Consider the following 17,970-nt stretch of genomic DNA (forward strand, 5'->3'; position numbering starts at 1 on the left):
ATGAGTAATATAACAAACAGCACCAAGTTTGAAAAATAAAATACTAAAAAAATATGCTTCCTTTCCTGTTGGAATTACTTCTAGAGGAAGTATATACATATACACACACAAAATATAATGTCACATTTGTTGTTTTAATATGTTATAAAATTCTATTATCCTAATTTCAATAGTGAACACTATGAACACTGCACCTTTTGCTCTCAAATGTACTTATTTAATTTCTTGCTATTGAACATTGAAGTTACTTCTAAGTCATGGCTATTGTAAGTATCACATCTATTAATATTTCTGGACAGGTCTCCATGAGCATGGATGAATAAATTCCATTTGGGTGTAAGTTTAGTAGTAAAATTGCTGCATCCTGTTTCAGACATTTCAGAATGTTAAGTTCTACATCATTTCTATCACTTACTTACTTTGTGCAACTTGGAACTATGTTTTTAGTTCAGATAAGTTTAGTATTGTTATAGTTTAATTAAATTGTTCTTCAGTGTATAACCTTTGTATATCTAATGATGTTTTGCCTTCATGTCTATTTTGCTTGGTATCTCTTTACCAGTTTCCTAGGTGTTAGGGATTTCCAGATATAAATTTATTTTTAGTTTTTAAGAAACAAAGGAAACAATCATAGAGGAAAAAAGAGAGAGGAAAACCAAGAAACAGATTCTTAACTATAAAAGATAAACTTATGGTTACCAGAGGGGAGATGGTTGAAGGATGGGTGAAATAAGTGATGGGAATTAAGGAGTGCACTTGTGATGAGCACTGGCTGTTGTATGGAAGAGTTGAATCACTAAGTTATATACCTGAAACTAATAGTATGTTGTATGTTAACTAACTGAAAATACAAACTAAAAAACAAACAAACAAACCAAAAACCCCTAAAAATAAAATATCCATAACCTGGCTTTATATTTTTATTTTTTTATTTTTTTTATAAATTTATTTTTTATTGGTGTTCAATTTGCCAACATATAGAATAACACCCAGTGCTCATCCCGTCAAGTGCCCACTTCAGTACCCGTCACCCAATCACCCCCACCCCCCGCCCACCTCCCCTTCCACCACCCCTAGTTCGTTTCCCAGAGTCAGGAGTGTCTCATGTTCTGTCTCCCTTTCTGATATTTCCCACTCAGTTTTTTTCTCCTTTCCCCTTTATTCCCTTTCACTATTTTTTATATTCCCCAAATGAATGAGACCACATAATGTTTGTCATTCTCCAATTGACTTATTTCACTCAGCATAATACCTTCCAGTTCCATCCACGTGGAAGCAAATGGTGGGTATTTGTCGTTTCTAATGCCTGAGTAATATTCCATTGTATACATAAACCACATCTTCTTTATCTATTCATCTTTCGATGGACACCGAGGCTCCTTCCACAGTTTAGCTACTGTGGATATTGTTGCTATAAACATCAGGGTGCAGGTGTCTCGGCGTTTCATTGCATCTGTATCTTTGGGGTAAATCCCCAGCAGTGCAATTGCTGGGTCGTAGGGCAGATCTATTTTTAACTCTTCGAGGAACCTCCACACAGTTTCCCAGAGTGGCTGCACCAGTTCCCATTCTCACCAACAGTGCAAGAGGGTTCCTCTTTCTCCGCATCCTCTCCAACATTTGTTGTTTCCTATCTTGTGAATTTTCCTCATTCTCACTGGTGTGAGGTGGGATCTTCTTGTGTTTTTGATTTGTATTTCCCTGATGGCCAGTGATGCAGAGCATTTCCTCATGTGCTTGTTGGCCATGTCTATGTCTTCCTCTGTGAGATTTTAGTGCATGTCTTTTGCCCATTTCATGATTGGATTATTTGTTTCTTTGGTGTTGAGTTTAAGAAGTTTTTTATAGATTTTGGAAACTAGCCCTATATCTGATACGTCATTAGCAAATATCTTCTCCCATTCTGTAGGTTGTCTTTCAGTTTTGTGGACTGTATCCTTTGCTGTGCAAAGCTTCTTATCTTGATGAAGTCCCAATAATTCATTTTTGCTTTTGTTTCTCTTGCCTTCATGGATGAATCTTGAAGAAGTTACTGTGGCCGAGTTCAAAAGGCGTGTTGCCTGTGTTCTCCTCTAGGATTTTGATGGAATCTTGTCTCACCTTTAGATCTTTCATCCATTTTGAGTTTATCTTTGTGTATGGTGCAAGAGAGTGGTCTAGTTTCATTCTTCTGCATGTGGATGTCCAATTTTCCCAGCACCATTTATGGAAGAGACTGTCTTTTTTCCAGTGGATAATCTTTCCTCCTTTGTCGAATATTAGTTGACCATAAAGTTGAGGGTCCACTTCTGGATTCTCTATTCTGTTCCATTGATCTATGTGTCTGTTTTCGTGCCAGTACCACAGTGTCTTGATGACCACATTTTGTAGTACAACCTGAAATCTGGCATTATGTTGCCCCGGCTATGGTTTTCTTTTTTAAAATTCCCCTGATATTCGAGGTCTTTTCTGATTCCACACAAATCTTAAAATAATTTGTTCCAACTCTCTGAAGAAAGTCCATGGTATTTTGATAGGGATTGCATTAAATGTGTAAATTGCCCTGGGTAACATTGACATTTTCACAATATTAATTCTGCCAATCCATGAGCATGGAATATTTTTCCATCTCTTTGTGTCTTCCACAATTTCTTTCAGAAGTGTTCTGTAGTTTATAGGGTATAGATCCTTTACCTCTTTGGTTAGGTTTATTCTTAGGTATCTTATGCTTTTGGGTGCAATTATAGATGGGATTGACTCCTTAATTTCTTTTTATTCAGTCTCATTGTTAGTGTATAGAAATGCCATTGATTTCTGGGCATTGATTTTGTATCCTGCCACATTGCCAAATTGCTGTATGAGTTCTAGCAATCTTGGAGGGGAGGTTTTTGGGTTTTCTATGTAGAGTATCATGTCATCGGCGAAGAGGGAGAGTTTGACTTCTTCTTTGCCAATTTGAATGCCTTTAATGTCTTTTTGTTGTCTGATTGCTGAGGCTAGGACTTCCAGTCCTATGTTGAATAGCAGTGGTGAAAGTGGACATCCCTGTCTTGTTCTGATCTTACGGGAAAGGCTCCCAGTGCTTCCCCATTGAGAATGATATTTGCTGTGGGCTTTTCGTAGATGGCTTTTAAGATGTTGAGGAATGTTCCATCTATCCCTACACTCTGAAGAGTTTTGGTCAGGAATGGATGCTGTATTTTGTCAAATGCTTTCTCTGCATCTATTGAGAGGATCATACGGTTCTTGTTTTTTCTCTTGCTGATATGATGAATCACAATGATTGTTTTACGAGTGTTGAATCAGCCTTGCATCCCGGGGATAAATCCTACTTGGTCATGGTGAATAATCTTCTTAATGTACTGTTGTATCCTATTGGCTAGTATCTTGTTGAGAATTTTTGCATCCATGTTCATCAGGGATATTGATCTGTAATTCTCCTTTTTGGTGGGGTCTTTGTCTGGTTTTGGAATTAAGGTGATGCTGGCCTCATAGAACGAGTTTGGAAGTACTCCATCTCTTTCTATCTTTCCAAACAGCTCTAGTAGAATAGGTATGGTTTCTTCTTTAAACGTTTGATAGAATTCCCCTGGGAAGCCATCTGGCCCTGGACTATATGTCTTGGGAGGTTTTTGATGACTGCTTCAACTTCCTCCCCGGTTATTGGCCTGTTCAGGTTTTCTATTTCTTCCTGTTCCAGTTTTGGTAGTTGTGGCTTTCCAGAAATGCGTCCATTTCTTCTAGATGCCTAATTTATTGTGTATAGCTGTTCATAATATGTTTTTAAAATCGTTTGTATTTCCTTGGTGTTGGTAGTGATTTCTCCTTTCTCATTCATGATTTTATTAATTTGAGTCTTCTCTCTCTTCTTTTTAACAAGGCTGGCTAATGGTTTATCTATCTGGTAAATTCTTTCAAAGAACCAACTCCTGGTTTTGTTGATCTGATCCACAGTTCTTCTGGTCTCGATTTCATTGAGTTCTGCTCGAATCTTTGTTAACTCTCTTCTTCTGCTGGGTGTAGGATCCATTTGCTGTTTTTTCTCTAGCTCCTTTAGGTGTAAGGATAGCTTTTGTATTTGAGTTCTTTCCAGTTTTTGGATGGATGCTTGTATTGCGATGTATTTCCCCCTCAGGACTGCTTTTGTTGTATCCCAAACATTTTGAACGGTTGTATCTTCATTCTCATTAGTTTCCATGAATCTTTTTACTTCTTCCTTAATTTCCTGGTTGACCCTTTCATCTTTTAGCAGGATGGTCCTTAACCTCCATGTGTTTGAGGTCCTTCCAAACTTCTTGTTGTGATTTAGTTCTAATTTCAAGGCATTACGGTCTGAGAATATGCAGGGAACGATCCCAATCTTTTGGTATCGGTTCAGACCTGATTTGTGACCCAGTATGTGGTCTATTCTGGAGAAAGCTCCATGTGCACTTGAGAAGAATGTGTATTCAGTTGCATTTGGATATAAAGTTCTGTAGATACCTGTGAAATACATCTGGTCCAGTGTATCATTTAAAGCTCTTGTTTCTTTGGAGATGTTGTGCTTAGAAGACCTATTGAGTGTAGAAAGCGCTAGATTGAAGTCACCAAGTATAGGTGTATTATTATCTAAGTATGTCTTAACTTTGGTTATTGATTGATTGATATATTTGGCAGCTCCCACATTCAGGGCATATATATTGATGATTGTTAAGTCCTCTTCTTGGATAGCTCCTTTAAGTATGATATTGTGTCCCTCTTCATCTCTCACTACAGTCTTCAGGATAAATTTTAGTTTATCTGATATAAGGATGGCTACCCCTGCTTTCTTTTGAGGACCATTTGAATGGTAAATGGTTCTCCAACCTTTTATTTTCAGGCTGTAGGTGTCCTTCTGTCTAAAATGAGTCTCTTGTAGACAGCAAATAGCTGGGTCCTGCTTTTTTCCAGTCTGAAACCCTGCGCCTTTTGATGGGGTCATTAAGCCCATTCATATTCAGAGTTACTATTGAAAGATATGAGTTTAGTGTCATCATGATATCTATTCCAGTCCCTGTTTTTGTGGTTTGTTCCATTGGACTTCTTCTTAAAGAGGAATTTTAAGAGTCCCACTTAAAATTTCTTGCAGAGCTGGTTTGGTGGTCACATATTCTTTCAGTTCCTGCCTGTCTTGAAAGCTCTTTATCTCTCCTTCCATTTTTAATGAGAGCCTTGCTGGATAGAGTATTCTTGGTTGCATGTTCTTCTCATTTAGGACCCTGAATATGTCCTGCCAGCCCTTTCTGGCCTGCCAGGTCTCTGTGGAGAGGTCTGCTGTTAATCTTTCTCCCCATAAAAGTTAGAGATTTTGTGTCTCTTGCTGCTTTAAGGATCTTCTCTTTATCTTTGGAATTTGCAAGCTTCACTATTAAATGTTGAGGTGTTGAACGGTTTTTATTGATTTTAGGGGGGGATCTCTCTATTTCCTGGATCTGAATGCCTGTTTCCCTTCTCAGATTAGGAAAGTTTTCAGCTATGATTTGTTCAAATACATATTCTGGCCCTCTGGCCCTTTCGGCGCCCTCGGCAACCCCAATTAAACGTAGATTTTTCTTCCTCAGGCAGTCATTTATTTCCCTTAATCTATCCTCATGATCTTTTAATTGTTTGTCTTTTTTCCTCAGTTTCCCTCTTTGCCATCAACTTGTCTTCTATGTCACTCACTCGTTCTTCCACCCTTGTCGTTAGGACTTCTAGTTTGGATTGCATTTCATTTAATTGATTTTTATTTTCTGCCTGATTAGATCTAAATTCTGCAGTCATGAAGTCTTTTGGGTCCTTTATGCTTTTTTGTAGAGCCACCAGTAGCTTTATAATAGTGCTTCTGAATTGGCTTTCTGACATTGAATTGTAATCCAAATTTTGTAACTCTGTGGGAGAGAGGACTGTTTCTGATTCTTTCTTTTGAGGTGAGGTTTTCCTTCTAGTCATTTTGCTCAGTGCAGAGTGACCAAAAACAAGTTGTATTGGGAAAAGGAGAAAAAGAGAGAAGAGAAAGAAGGAAAGAAAAAGAAAAAAGAAAAGAAGAAAAGAAAGAGAAAAAAAAAAGAAAAAAAAAGAGAAGAAAGGAAAAAAGAAAAAAGGGGGATGGAAGCAAACAGAAATCAAAAAACAAAAAACAAGGGGGAGTATCCTCTGCTTCTGTATAGTGTAAATCCCTCGACTTCCCCTGGAACTTTCCAGAGCTGCTTGGTCAATAATTTGTTTTTCCCCCCGCCCGTCTAGCTGGTCTTCTGGGGGAGGGGCCTGCTGTGCTGATTTTCAGGTGTCAGCACTTGGGGGAGCTGCTCAGCCCTCTGCCTGGTGCAGGGCTCAGTGAAAGATGTTTAAGCTGTTTATCCGGTGAGGCCACTGTGAGGCTCCGTGGGGGCGGCCAGCTCCCCAGCCCTAGAGTCAGCTCCCGCAGTAACTACAGAGCTCCCAGTCTGCCGGGGCCTGGATGCTCCTGGTCGGGGGCCGCTGATCTGCTCAGCTCAGGGCTGCCGGCGGCAGGAGCGTCCTTGCTGTCCTGTGCCCTCCTGGCCTCTGCCTGTCCTGGGGGGAGGCCGGGTCCTGGGCTGTATCCCAGGCGCCCTGTGCTCCTGGGCCTGCGCTGTTGGAATCGTGCACCTGGCTGCGCAGCCCCCTCCGAGGAGCCTCTGCCCAAGCCGCCACGAGCTGCTCCTGGGGGCCGCGAGGGCACGCTGCAGCCCTTAGGGAGCTCGATGCACTCTCCCCGGGGCGCAGGTGTCTGTTACTGTCCCCGGGAGCCCGAGGCCATCCCCGCCCTCCGGGGTCCTGCTCCAACTCCCTGCGGGCCCCTTTCCGCCCGGGAAGGTTGGTGCAGCTCCTGCTCCTCCGGGACGGGGCTCTCCTGTCCTGGGGACACTCGCCCCGGCCTCAGCCCGGCTCCTCGCGGGGCCCTCCCCCTCGGAGGCCTTTTGTTCCTTTATTTCTTTTTCCCCGTCTTCCTACCTTGATAGAAGCGCGGACTCTTCTCACTGTAGCGTTCCAGCTGGTAACTCTTTACATCTCAGGCCGAATTCGTAGATTTTCAGGATGATTTGAAGGTTATCTAGGTAATTTGGTGGGGACAGGTGACTTGGGGACCCTGCTCTTCCACCATCTTGCCCCGCCTCCCATAACCTGGTTTTATATTTTAGACAAGTCTTTTATAAACTGCATAAAGTTGACCATTTACAAAGTAACCCCACAATACCTTTACCTGACAAGAATAATTCTTCCAACTCTTTTTAAGATTTATTTTATTTATTTGAGAGAAAGAGAGAAATAAAGAGAAAGAAAAAGAAGAAGGGGCAGAGGGAGAGGGAGAGAAGAATCTCAAGCAGACTCCGCACTCACTGTGAAGCCCAACACAGGGCTCCATCCCAGGATCCTGAGATCATGACCTGAGCCAAAATGAAGAGTTGAACACTTAACCAACTGAGGCACCCAGGTATCTCTCTCTAACTCTTTTATAATAACTAACAAGTTTGAATTCTATTCTTCCTATTCATTATTTGCGTTATATTTGTCTTTATTTTTCTTCTGAATATATTTCAAGTTTATAATTTATTTTCAATAATTAAAAAACACTAAGAAATAATTCCATTCAAAAGACATGAAGGGAAAACTTTTGTTGTTCTACTTAAAAATGATTCAAACTTGGTACATAATTTGTTCATTTCAGAATATAAGTTAAATATTAAAACTTTCCCTATAATTTTTTTTTCTGGAAAAAAACATCTGCTAGTCTTTGCTGACACTATTCTTCAGCACCTTATTTCTCCAGTTCCATTTTGTTAGCAGTGTTTCTCTGTATCTTGCTGGAAGCATCTGCTCTATCATCATCTAGTGTTTATTTTACCTAAAAGGGGAAACATGGTACATCCTCCTCTCCTGTAACCACTAGCATGATGTCTCACAAATGGTGATACCGTTAGTTTCTTTAGGGTTATTTTCTTTATGATCCACTCTTTTCCCCGAGGATGGAGGAAGAAAGAAGGATAAAAGATGGCAGTGAATGGCAACTGAGAAGAAATGAGCATTGGAGAGAGGGAAAGAGTGGAAGGTAAGTGTGACAGCATAATACTGTTTTCATTTAGAGACATCAGGGACTTTGCACAAATGCAGAAGCAACAGCTGGTGATTCCATTTGCAAAATCTAACATGACATTTCTATGCTCTTTTTCTCTCCTTTAATTTCTACTGCCAGATATATCAGGTGTTTATTATTCCAGTTTTTTCTATCAGCCAGAAAGTTTCATAATTGATTTTAACTTTTCAGAGTTACTGTAAAATATGAATAATACTACACTATAAAATATTCTCATATTTAATTGAATAAAATCAGAATTAAATTAATATACCAAGATTCCTCCCAAATTAGCACTTGGAACTCCAAACACTTTAAATTCATTCATTCTTTTCTTAAAGAATTTTCATTAAGTACTTAACTCTGATTATAATAATTTTCATAAAAAGAATTTCCATTTGGTTTATTTTGAAATCTGCCAGGTCTTTTTTTGATAGCATTGTATTTCATTGTCAGATTTTTTAAACTTACTTGATTCTTTAATTATTTTTATTTTAATTAAAATGCAAATGTCTAAATGTCCTGGAATTTACTTCTGCTTTCTTTTTTCTTTTTTTGCTAACTGTTCTTTTTTTCACCCCCATCAGTCTTCCTATGTGTTTGAAATATTTTATATATATACATATATATATGTATTATATATGTGTGTGTATATATATATAGGCTAGCATCAGTTCTAATATCCTTAAACCTAAAACTTTGTTATCTTATTTTTTTTTAATTTTATCTTAAAACACAAGGCTTTTATTACTAAAGTTTGGGAAGTCTTATAGCATGCTTTAGGTTATATTTTTTTAATTTTTTTTCTGTAATATCCCAATTTTTAAATTAGATTTTTTTCCTGAATAGCAACTGTCTTATATTTGCTGTTGAAAATAGCAATGCTATGCTATTTTCAGAGAGATTTTAATAAATTCCCTATACTATCTTGGCATGGTAGAATTTTCCATATTGAGAGTAGTAATTAGAGATTCTATTATTCACAATAATATGAACTGGCAAAGTAATATGACTGAACATGTTTTACCATTTAGAAAATAGATAATTTTAATTTGTGTGTATGTGATTTAGAAATAGGATAAAAATGCATACAGTATTTAATTAAACACATTGTGGGAAAAAATTAACTCTGAGGTTAAACTAAACACAATTGTAATGTAAAAGTTAATTTTATATATATTCTAACATTCTAGAAAGTAACAAATCCAGTTTTTTCTCAATTAAAAGGATTACCATGAGTTAAAATTGTTCATAAAATTTCTTAAAGAATAAGCAAAAAGAAAGACTCTCATTACAAAATTGTATTTGCATAATTACTGTAAAATGCCAATTTTATGTGAAAAACAGGAGCCAGAAATGGTTCAAAATCTCATTTGAATAATACATGCAAATGTACTTGTTCTGCATGGCTAAGCCAACAGGCGCATCAGTGAAAATATTTACCTTGGAATGTCAACAATCAAAAAAGTTTCCAATATGTAAACAGAAGTACCAGTATAAAATAAACATTCCTCAAAGACAGATCTAGCTTCCTATTATCACTGTTAACTAAAATAATACATTTGTTGATACATCAATGTATCTACAAAGCAATAATAATTATGTAAGATCAGTGGTCCATGAATTTTTATTTACTTTGTTTTCAAAAGTTTTTAGAGGGGGGAGGGGCAGGAGAGGGAGGGAGAGAATCTTAAGCAGGCTCCATGCCCAGCAAATAGCCTGACTCAGGGCTGAATCTTACAACCCTGAGATCATGACCTGCGCTGAAATCAAGAGTTGGACACGTAAGCAGCTGAGCCATTCAGGTGCCCCTCTTTAGACTTAAGGTAAATACATGTATAACTCATGAAATGAATTATTTTTATTGAGATATAATTTTCATACATCAAAATATATAACCTTAAATCCTCAGTTTGATGAGATTTGGCAAACCCATGTTACGAGCACCTGAAACAAAATTTAGAATAGTTACTTAACCCCAAAGAGTTAAATCGTGACCCATTCAGTCAGTTCTTCAACTAGAAAAAAGCTCTTCAACTGGAAGAGATCATAGGTATTTTTTTCTATTTAAACATTTTCACTCATGCATTTGGGATTCATCCATTATGTTATATGTATTAGTAATTTTTTATAAGATGGAGAAAGGTGAAGGAAGGGACAGCGGAAAGAGAAGGAAAGAATCCCAAATAGGCTGCATGCCCAGCACTGGATCCCACAACTCTGAAATCATGACTCGAGTGGAAACCAAGAATTGGATCCCAATGGACTGAGTCACCTAGACACCCCACATGTCTTAGTAATTTAATCCTCTTTTTATTGATGAATAAATTCTTGCATCAATAAACCAAAATTTGTTTATTGTTCCATTAAGAGATGTTTGTGTTGTTTGTAGCTTTGGCCTTAAATCATCTCTTGCTTCTTTTGGATCTCTTGTAAATTTCTATATAGTAAGTGTCTGTGAAAACCTGGGTTATGTGAATCATTGTTAAGTGTTAAAATGTATAATACTATTACAGGAAGGCTAGGTGGCTCAATCAGTTAAGGATCTGCCTTCAGCTCAGATCATGATCTCAAGGTCCTGGGATGGAGTCCCACCCATGTTACGCTCCCTGATCAGCAGGAAGTTTGTTTCTCTGTCTCCCTCTGCCCCTCTCACAAGCTCATGCTCTCTCTCTCAAATAAGTAAATAAATCTCTAAAAAAAATGTATAGTGCTATTTTAATATAGCCTGGCCTAGCCCATACAACAGAACTTCTCCTGTCACCTAAATAAATGTTTAAATATCTGATTCTCACAATTTGTTCGGTTGGTCAGTTGGTCTGTTGGTTTACCATGTTGATTTCCATGCACTTGCTTAGTGATGAATTCACAAAAATTCCATTCCTATCATCATGGAAATTTCAAAATGTTCCTGGCTTCATTAATTCCTCAAGCCCAGGTTACTACACTATTGGCATATTGATATGAATAAAGGCAAGTTTATGATGGCCCAGTAACATGCAGAAGTAAGGCAATTAACTCAATTAGTTCTCACATTGATTAAATTCACAGAAAAGTTGTTCTCTTCAAATAATCTGCATTTTTTAGCTATAAGGGCTATACAAACTATGTTTGCCTGGGGATCTACCTTGAAGGAAAAGTCATCTGAAAGGAAATGTCTGGAAATGAGTATACCTGCCATTTTCCTGAGCTATTACTACAGCACTGCTCATTGTTGCACCATTTAGGGCATGTTAGGAATGTTTTATTTCTCATCTTCAGAACACAACCATATTCATGAGTAAATCTGTCTTTCTCACTGCTTCCAGCTTCTGGCTAGGCAGCTCTGATTGCTGTTAGTGAAGTGGCTAAGTTCATTTCCTATTGCAATTTTCCCAATTTTCTTTGAGAAGGAAGTTTTTGGAGTTAAATAGTTGTTTGCCAAAGACAATTAAGAATATTGGATCAGTCATATTAAAAGCTTTCTTCTTCAAAGAGAATTAATGTAAACCAAAGAGATTCTTGAAACAGCAAGACAGGTTTTGTGGGTCAGTTACTTTGACTTATTATCAATAAGACTAAACACCAAATCACCATGTGTAATTGTCTTCTTGACAGAAATATTTGAGAGGGATGCCTGGATGGCTCAGCAGTTGAGCGCCTGAGTTCAGCCCAGGGCATGTTCCTGGAGTTCCCAGATCAAGTCCCATGTAAGGTTTCCTGCATGGAGCCTGCTTCTTTCTATGGCTGTGTCTCTGCCTTTCTCTCTGTGTGTCTCTCATGAGTAGATAAATAAAATCTTAAAAAAAAAAAAAAAAAGAAAAGAAACATTTGAGTGCCATAGGCTGTGTTCACTTGATGGAAGGAAGTTCACACATATAAATAGGTTGTGTCATGTGTATATGTGTGGAAGGAGACTGAAAGAGACGAGTTTGGGTAGAGGGATTCCCACCCTCCTTCCTCCAAGAAGCACACCACGAGTCAGCTTCGCGGGAAAGAATGCAGAGAATGAATTTTAGTTATTATGGAATTCTACAGATTTCTTACACTTGTACTTACTTGTACAAATACTCTGCATAGGCATCCCTTCTGTCTACTTGTCTAAGTGTGTATAAACTGTTTTTGTTTAAAATATGTCACTGATACACAGTGTTAACCCAGTGGTACATATCATTAGTGACTTCAAAGTGGAGTAGACAAAGGAACAAGCTGTGTAACTTAATATTCTATTTATACTTCTACATTTTTGACCATATCTATATCTCCAGAGTAATGCAAACAGATAACTAGATATCTTAGGAACATAATGGGTGGAGATGAAGGAGGAAACACCAAATCATATGCTGTGTAAAGCAAGTTAACTGGAACAGAGGGGCTATTTTATTTAAATTCAATAAAAATGTCATTAAAGAGGTAGGAATGGATTTTTGGTTTGTAACACAAGATTTTAAATATTAGCATATAATATTCCTAAAGAGACAGGTAGAGGTTTTGGTTAAAGAAATAGTAGGGTAGAAATAGGTCAACAGGAGAAAAAAAAGAGAAAGTATTTGAAATAATAGTAGAAATAAATGGTTTTATTGAATAATTGATTAATTTCCAAAGACACAAATATAAGATTCATAATCTATTTTGAACATTTTATTTTCTTTCTTCCTTTCTCTCTCTTTCTTCTTCTTTTTTCCATCCTTCCTTCATCTTTTTCCTTTTTTTTCCTTCATCTTTTTCCATTTTTCTTGTTGTTATAGCCTAATGGGTACATGGTAGTATCTTACTGTGGTTTGATTTACATTTCCCTTATGATTAATGAGGTTGAGAATCTTTTCATGCATCCAGAAAAATTTTCATGTATATTCATAAATCACATAAACATGCATTTTATGATTTTTTGACCTTTGAATTTTCCTAACTCAAAATCATCACACTTGAGGTCATCCTACTGTAGATGAAGATTTGAAGCAGTTTAAATCAGAGGTAAGACATTTGATTTATTTGAGAGGTAAAAATGAATTCCCTTTTAATTTAGAAAATCAAATACTAAGATACATTAAATCAAACACTAAAATATCCTTATGACAGTTTGCATAGTATATAAAAATGCTATGGAAATATTTTCTGTTAAAAAATTTGCAATACGCAGAAATTACTATTTTCTTAACTTAGGAGATTTTTGAATTTTGATGAATAAAAATAAATATTTAGGTATGGGTTGATAACATTTGTTTAATATAATTATTAAAACTAGAAAAAATAGAGTATTGTAACTTAAATTTATATAAAACATGAAAACAGGGATCCATGGGTGCCTCAGCAGTTTAGCGCCTGCCTTTGGCCCTGGGCATGATCCTGGAGACCCTGGATCGAGTCCCACATTGGGCTCCCTGCACGGAGCCTGCTTCTCCCTCTGCCTGTGTCTCTGCCTCTGTCTCTCTGTGTGTCTCTCATGAATAAATAAATAAAATGTCTTAAAAAAATCTTTTAAAAAAGTATATTTAAAAAAACCCATGAAAACAGTAACTTCAGAGTACATCTTGGGATGAATTGAAAGTTCTGTTGAGGGGGAGGCTGGGTGGCTCAGCAGTTGAGCATCTGCCTTTGGCTCGAGTCATGATCCTGGGGTCCTGGGGTCGAGTCCTGCATCGGGCTTCCTGCATGGAGTCTGCTTCTGTCTCTGCCTCTCTCTCTGTTTCTCATGAATAATAAATAAATTAAAAAAAAAAGAAAGTTCTGTTGATGGAAAAAAAAAGGATGTAATTCTCAAATGAGATTTATCAGAAACTTGGCAACAATATCCACAAAATAAAAGATGTTCTGAAAAGATTTAAGTAATTTTATAAATCTTATTATGACTTTGTTCTCTGCCCCTAATATATATGTTCTTCAAATTTTAAATAAGCATTAGGACACAAGTAAAAAAGAAAGTGGAATTTGATTAATGTTTCCATGTTTCAATAGAGCAGTGGATAAATATATAAATATATAATAATATATATATAATATAAATATATAAATATACACAGTGGCCTAGGTTACACATAGAAAGCTAAGCTATGAATAATCTCTAATAAACTTTATACAAAAACATCTATTACAGGTGTTACTTTTCTTATTAAAAAAATTAAAATTTAAATTCTAATTTCTTAGGCTACATAGGATTTTGGAAGCATCACCTTGCATTAAAATATGTACTTTACACATTTTCTTATAAGTAAGGATAGTAATTACATAGTAACTACTAAGTACCAGAAAACGAAAAGATAAAATTACCATTGCTTCACTTTTATAAAAAGAACTGCATACATCATAGATATATTGAACGTGAAGCTCTGTTGCCTCTCTTTAAAGCAAATTAATTCAGGTAATTTGTGAGAACACCTGCTGTTCTTGAACAATGAAGTTATCAGCTATCTGCTTTAAAAAGCTTTCGAGTATCAGTTATGAAATGTTGGTTGTTCATTTGCCAATTATACAGTATTCACAGTTGCATGTATTCAATGACATTATATCCCCTCATTATAGAATTACCTCAATTAGAAGCTTTGAGCTCGATTGAAGTATCTTAACCATTTAGCCCCAGATCGGTTACATTTGAAAACTTATTTTCATTAGTCTCCTTTAAAATGTAAATTAACCAATTTGAAAATAAAATCAAATAGCACAAATTATTTTTGGCATTAATTTTAAAAAAGTATTTTTTAAAGATTGTATTTATTTATTCATGAAAGACACAGACAAAGAGAGACAGAGACAGAGGCAGAGGGAGAAGCAGGCACCATGCAGGGAGCCTGATATGGGACTCGATCCTGGGACTGCGGGATCATGCCCTGAGCTGAAGGCAGATGCTCAACCACTGATCCACCCAGGCATCCCCTCCAAAAAAAATATTTAAAATCATTGTAACAAAGAGATCATTATATATAAGGATACACACATATATAATGACAATATACATACACACAAATACACATAAATTACATGGAGATATATAATTATATTTCTATGTTAAATCTTTATTCCTATAATACAAAACATATATTTCAGGTGTGGTTCTATTTGATATTGAGTGATTTTTTTTATTAAAATGGAATTAAAAACAAATCTATTAATAGTTTAAAGTAACCAAAAGCAATTATTTTATGCTGTATAATAACTATCAGTACCAACTTACAATAAGGAAAATATAACGTTTTTTCCAGAATATTGTAATAATTTATGTTTGATAATTTATGCTTTATATTTGGAAAGGACATCAAATTAAACAAATCATGGACACAGTACTAATTTATAAAAGCATATAAATTAGTATTATAAGAAACATACATATTTATCACTATACTTAGTATTTTGCTAGTACTTCCTGAAATGAGTTTTAATGAATTTTAGGAATCTAAAAATGATTGAAATTTGACAATTTATAATAAAATATGCTTAAAATGAGTAACATCAGATGTAGCTGGATGTTAGAGAACAGTGACAGGGTCATTGAAAGTCATTAATTTTCAAATGTTTCATTTCAGGTGAATGGTTGGATATGTCACTTTTTATTTTAATCATAAAGTACACCTGTTAAGGAAATATTTTTCAATACAATATTTTGAATGAATCTGTGCACACGGCTTCCTTCTCAGTAACTTAGAGATATAGTGGACAGCTTGCCTTTATCTTCTCATTATGAATAGTCAAATTAATATTACTGGATAAAAAATGATAAATCAGAAGAAGATGTATAGCAGAGTTTGAGTGGCCTGTGATTAGATATACAGAAGATACTTTGTAAATATGAATAAATATTTCCAAATCAGTTTATATTATAAATAATCTTAAGAAATTATAGAAAAGTATAAAGCATTGCTTTCACTTCCATGCATATGTGTATGTGTGGAGGTGAAAGCAATGTTTTTTACTTAAATCCCTTTTAATTCAATTCAATACATGAAAATTCACGGTTTCAAATTATGTAGTGTGCTAGGCTACAGAAAGCACACATATGAAGAACACATATCCTCTATCTGAGGAATTTGAGTCCAAAAATGAAAATAAGGTGAGTATTAATATAGGGGAAAGAAGTACCCAAATCCCTAAACTATATGGTTCTTTTTATGCCCTTTTCTTTACAGAATCTTTATAGATTATCTATATAGTTACTTTTTAGCACTCACATTTTGTGATTTCATGGTCATGGGAGCAAGAAAACTGCATCATTAATATTACATGATTTGGAGATCCTGGGTGGCTCAGTCGGTTAAGTGTCTGGCTTCAGCTCAGGTCATGATCGCAAGGTCTTGGGATGGGGCCCCACGTCCGGCTCTCTGCTCACAAGGAACCTACTTCTCCCTCTCCTCCCTGCTCCTACTGTCTCTTGCTATCTCTCTATATTCCTCTCAAATCAATAAATACAATATTTTTTAAAATACTGCATGGTTTATAAGAAGTAAGCTTCCTATTCATTTCATACAGCAAAAATAATATCAGTCCCCAAAGCTGAAAAGAGTAAGTGAACAACTACAAACAAAAAAATCCTAGATGAATTTCCCTTATGCCAGCAGTCATGAAGATCCTAAATAAAATAATAGCAAATGCAATTAAATAATACAGAGGAAGAATAATATATCATAATAAAACAAGGTTTATTTCAGAAATTTAAAATGGTACAGCAAAATCAAGCATGTTATATAATGCACCATGCGGATAGATAATTTTTAATGACTAGCTAGATATTGAATTGCTAAATAGATATTGAATTAATTCTACAGACATTTTAATAAAACATTTCAAATAAAAATAGGACAATAATTAACTTGATAAAAGTCATTGACTATTATAAGTAATTGATAACATGATAAAGATAATCTAATGTTATAAGAAACAGAAAACACCATTTATCTCATCTTTAAATAAAAACTAGTTTGCAAAAAATGTAATTCATATTTTCCATAGTTATATATACAGAGGAAAGAAGGTTCAGAGTTACAAGTTGTGAGCATACTTAGGGTAGATTTAGCTAGAATTTTTTTCCTATGTGATTGTAGCAATTGTAGCAATTTACACACTCATTTAGGAGCAGTACATAAGTACTGCAGATGTCCCACATCCTTGTTAAACCTCCTATCACCATTCTTTTAAAATTGTATTTGTCCTAGTGTACTTGTAGTAGTATATCAATATGCTTTTCCTTTTCATTTCTCACATAAACATCACCCTCTCATGTATATATTTGGCATTAGTATAACCTCTTTTTGAAGCTCTGCTTTAAACATTTTTATTCATTGTCTTTCTTTTTTTATTGATGTCTGAAGTAATCATATAGTCTCTGTTTACTCATCCTTTGTCATATATACGTGCCATAATATTTTATTCTGTTGGTGGGTTGTATTTTCACCCTCTTAATGGTATCTTTTTATAATGACAAATTTTTAATTATAAAAGTTCTAGCTTGTCAATCTTTCTGATTTTGATTAGTGTTTTTTGTCTGCACCAAGTCAAGGGATATATTTTACAGTCTACATAAAACTGATTTTTGTATATGGATAGAGATGGGTCAAGATGTTTTCTTTTATAATTTGACTAATTGAATCAATTCAATCAATTGAGAAGAACACCTCTCTTTATGTTTTAGTATTACCTTTGTGTAAAAAATCTAGTGATGATATACATATAGGTGTCCTTATTGATTCTCTAAAATTCCAGTGGTCTACTTGTGTTTCGTGGTTTCAATAACATTGCTAAGTACTATAGCTTTATAATGGGTTTGATAGATGATAATGAAAGCCCTCCAATTTGGTACTCCTTTTTCATGATTGTTTTTGCTATTTTTTTTAAAAATTGTATTTATTTATTCATGAGAGACACATAAGAATGGAGCCCTCAAGATGAGATTGGAGTTCTTATGAGAAAAGACCAGAGAGAGTTAGTTTCTCTTT

Source organism: Nyctereutes procyonoides, unplaced genomic scaffold (genome assembly GCF_905146905.1).
Source record: "Nyctereutes procyonoides isolate TBG_1078 unplaced genomic scaffold, NYPRO_anot_genome, whole genome shotgun sequence".
In the NCBI taxonomy this organism is placed as follows: Eukaryota; Metazoa; Chordata; class Mammalia; order Carnivora; family Canidae; genus Nyctereutes; species Nyctereutes procyonoides.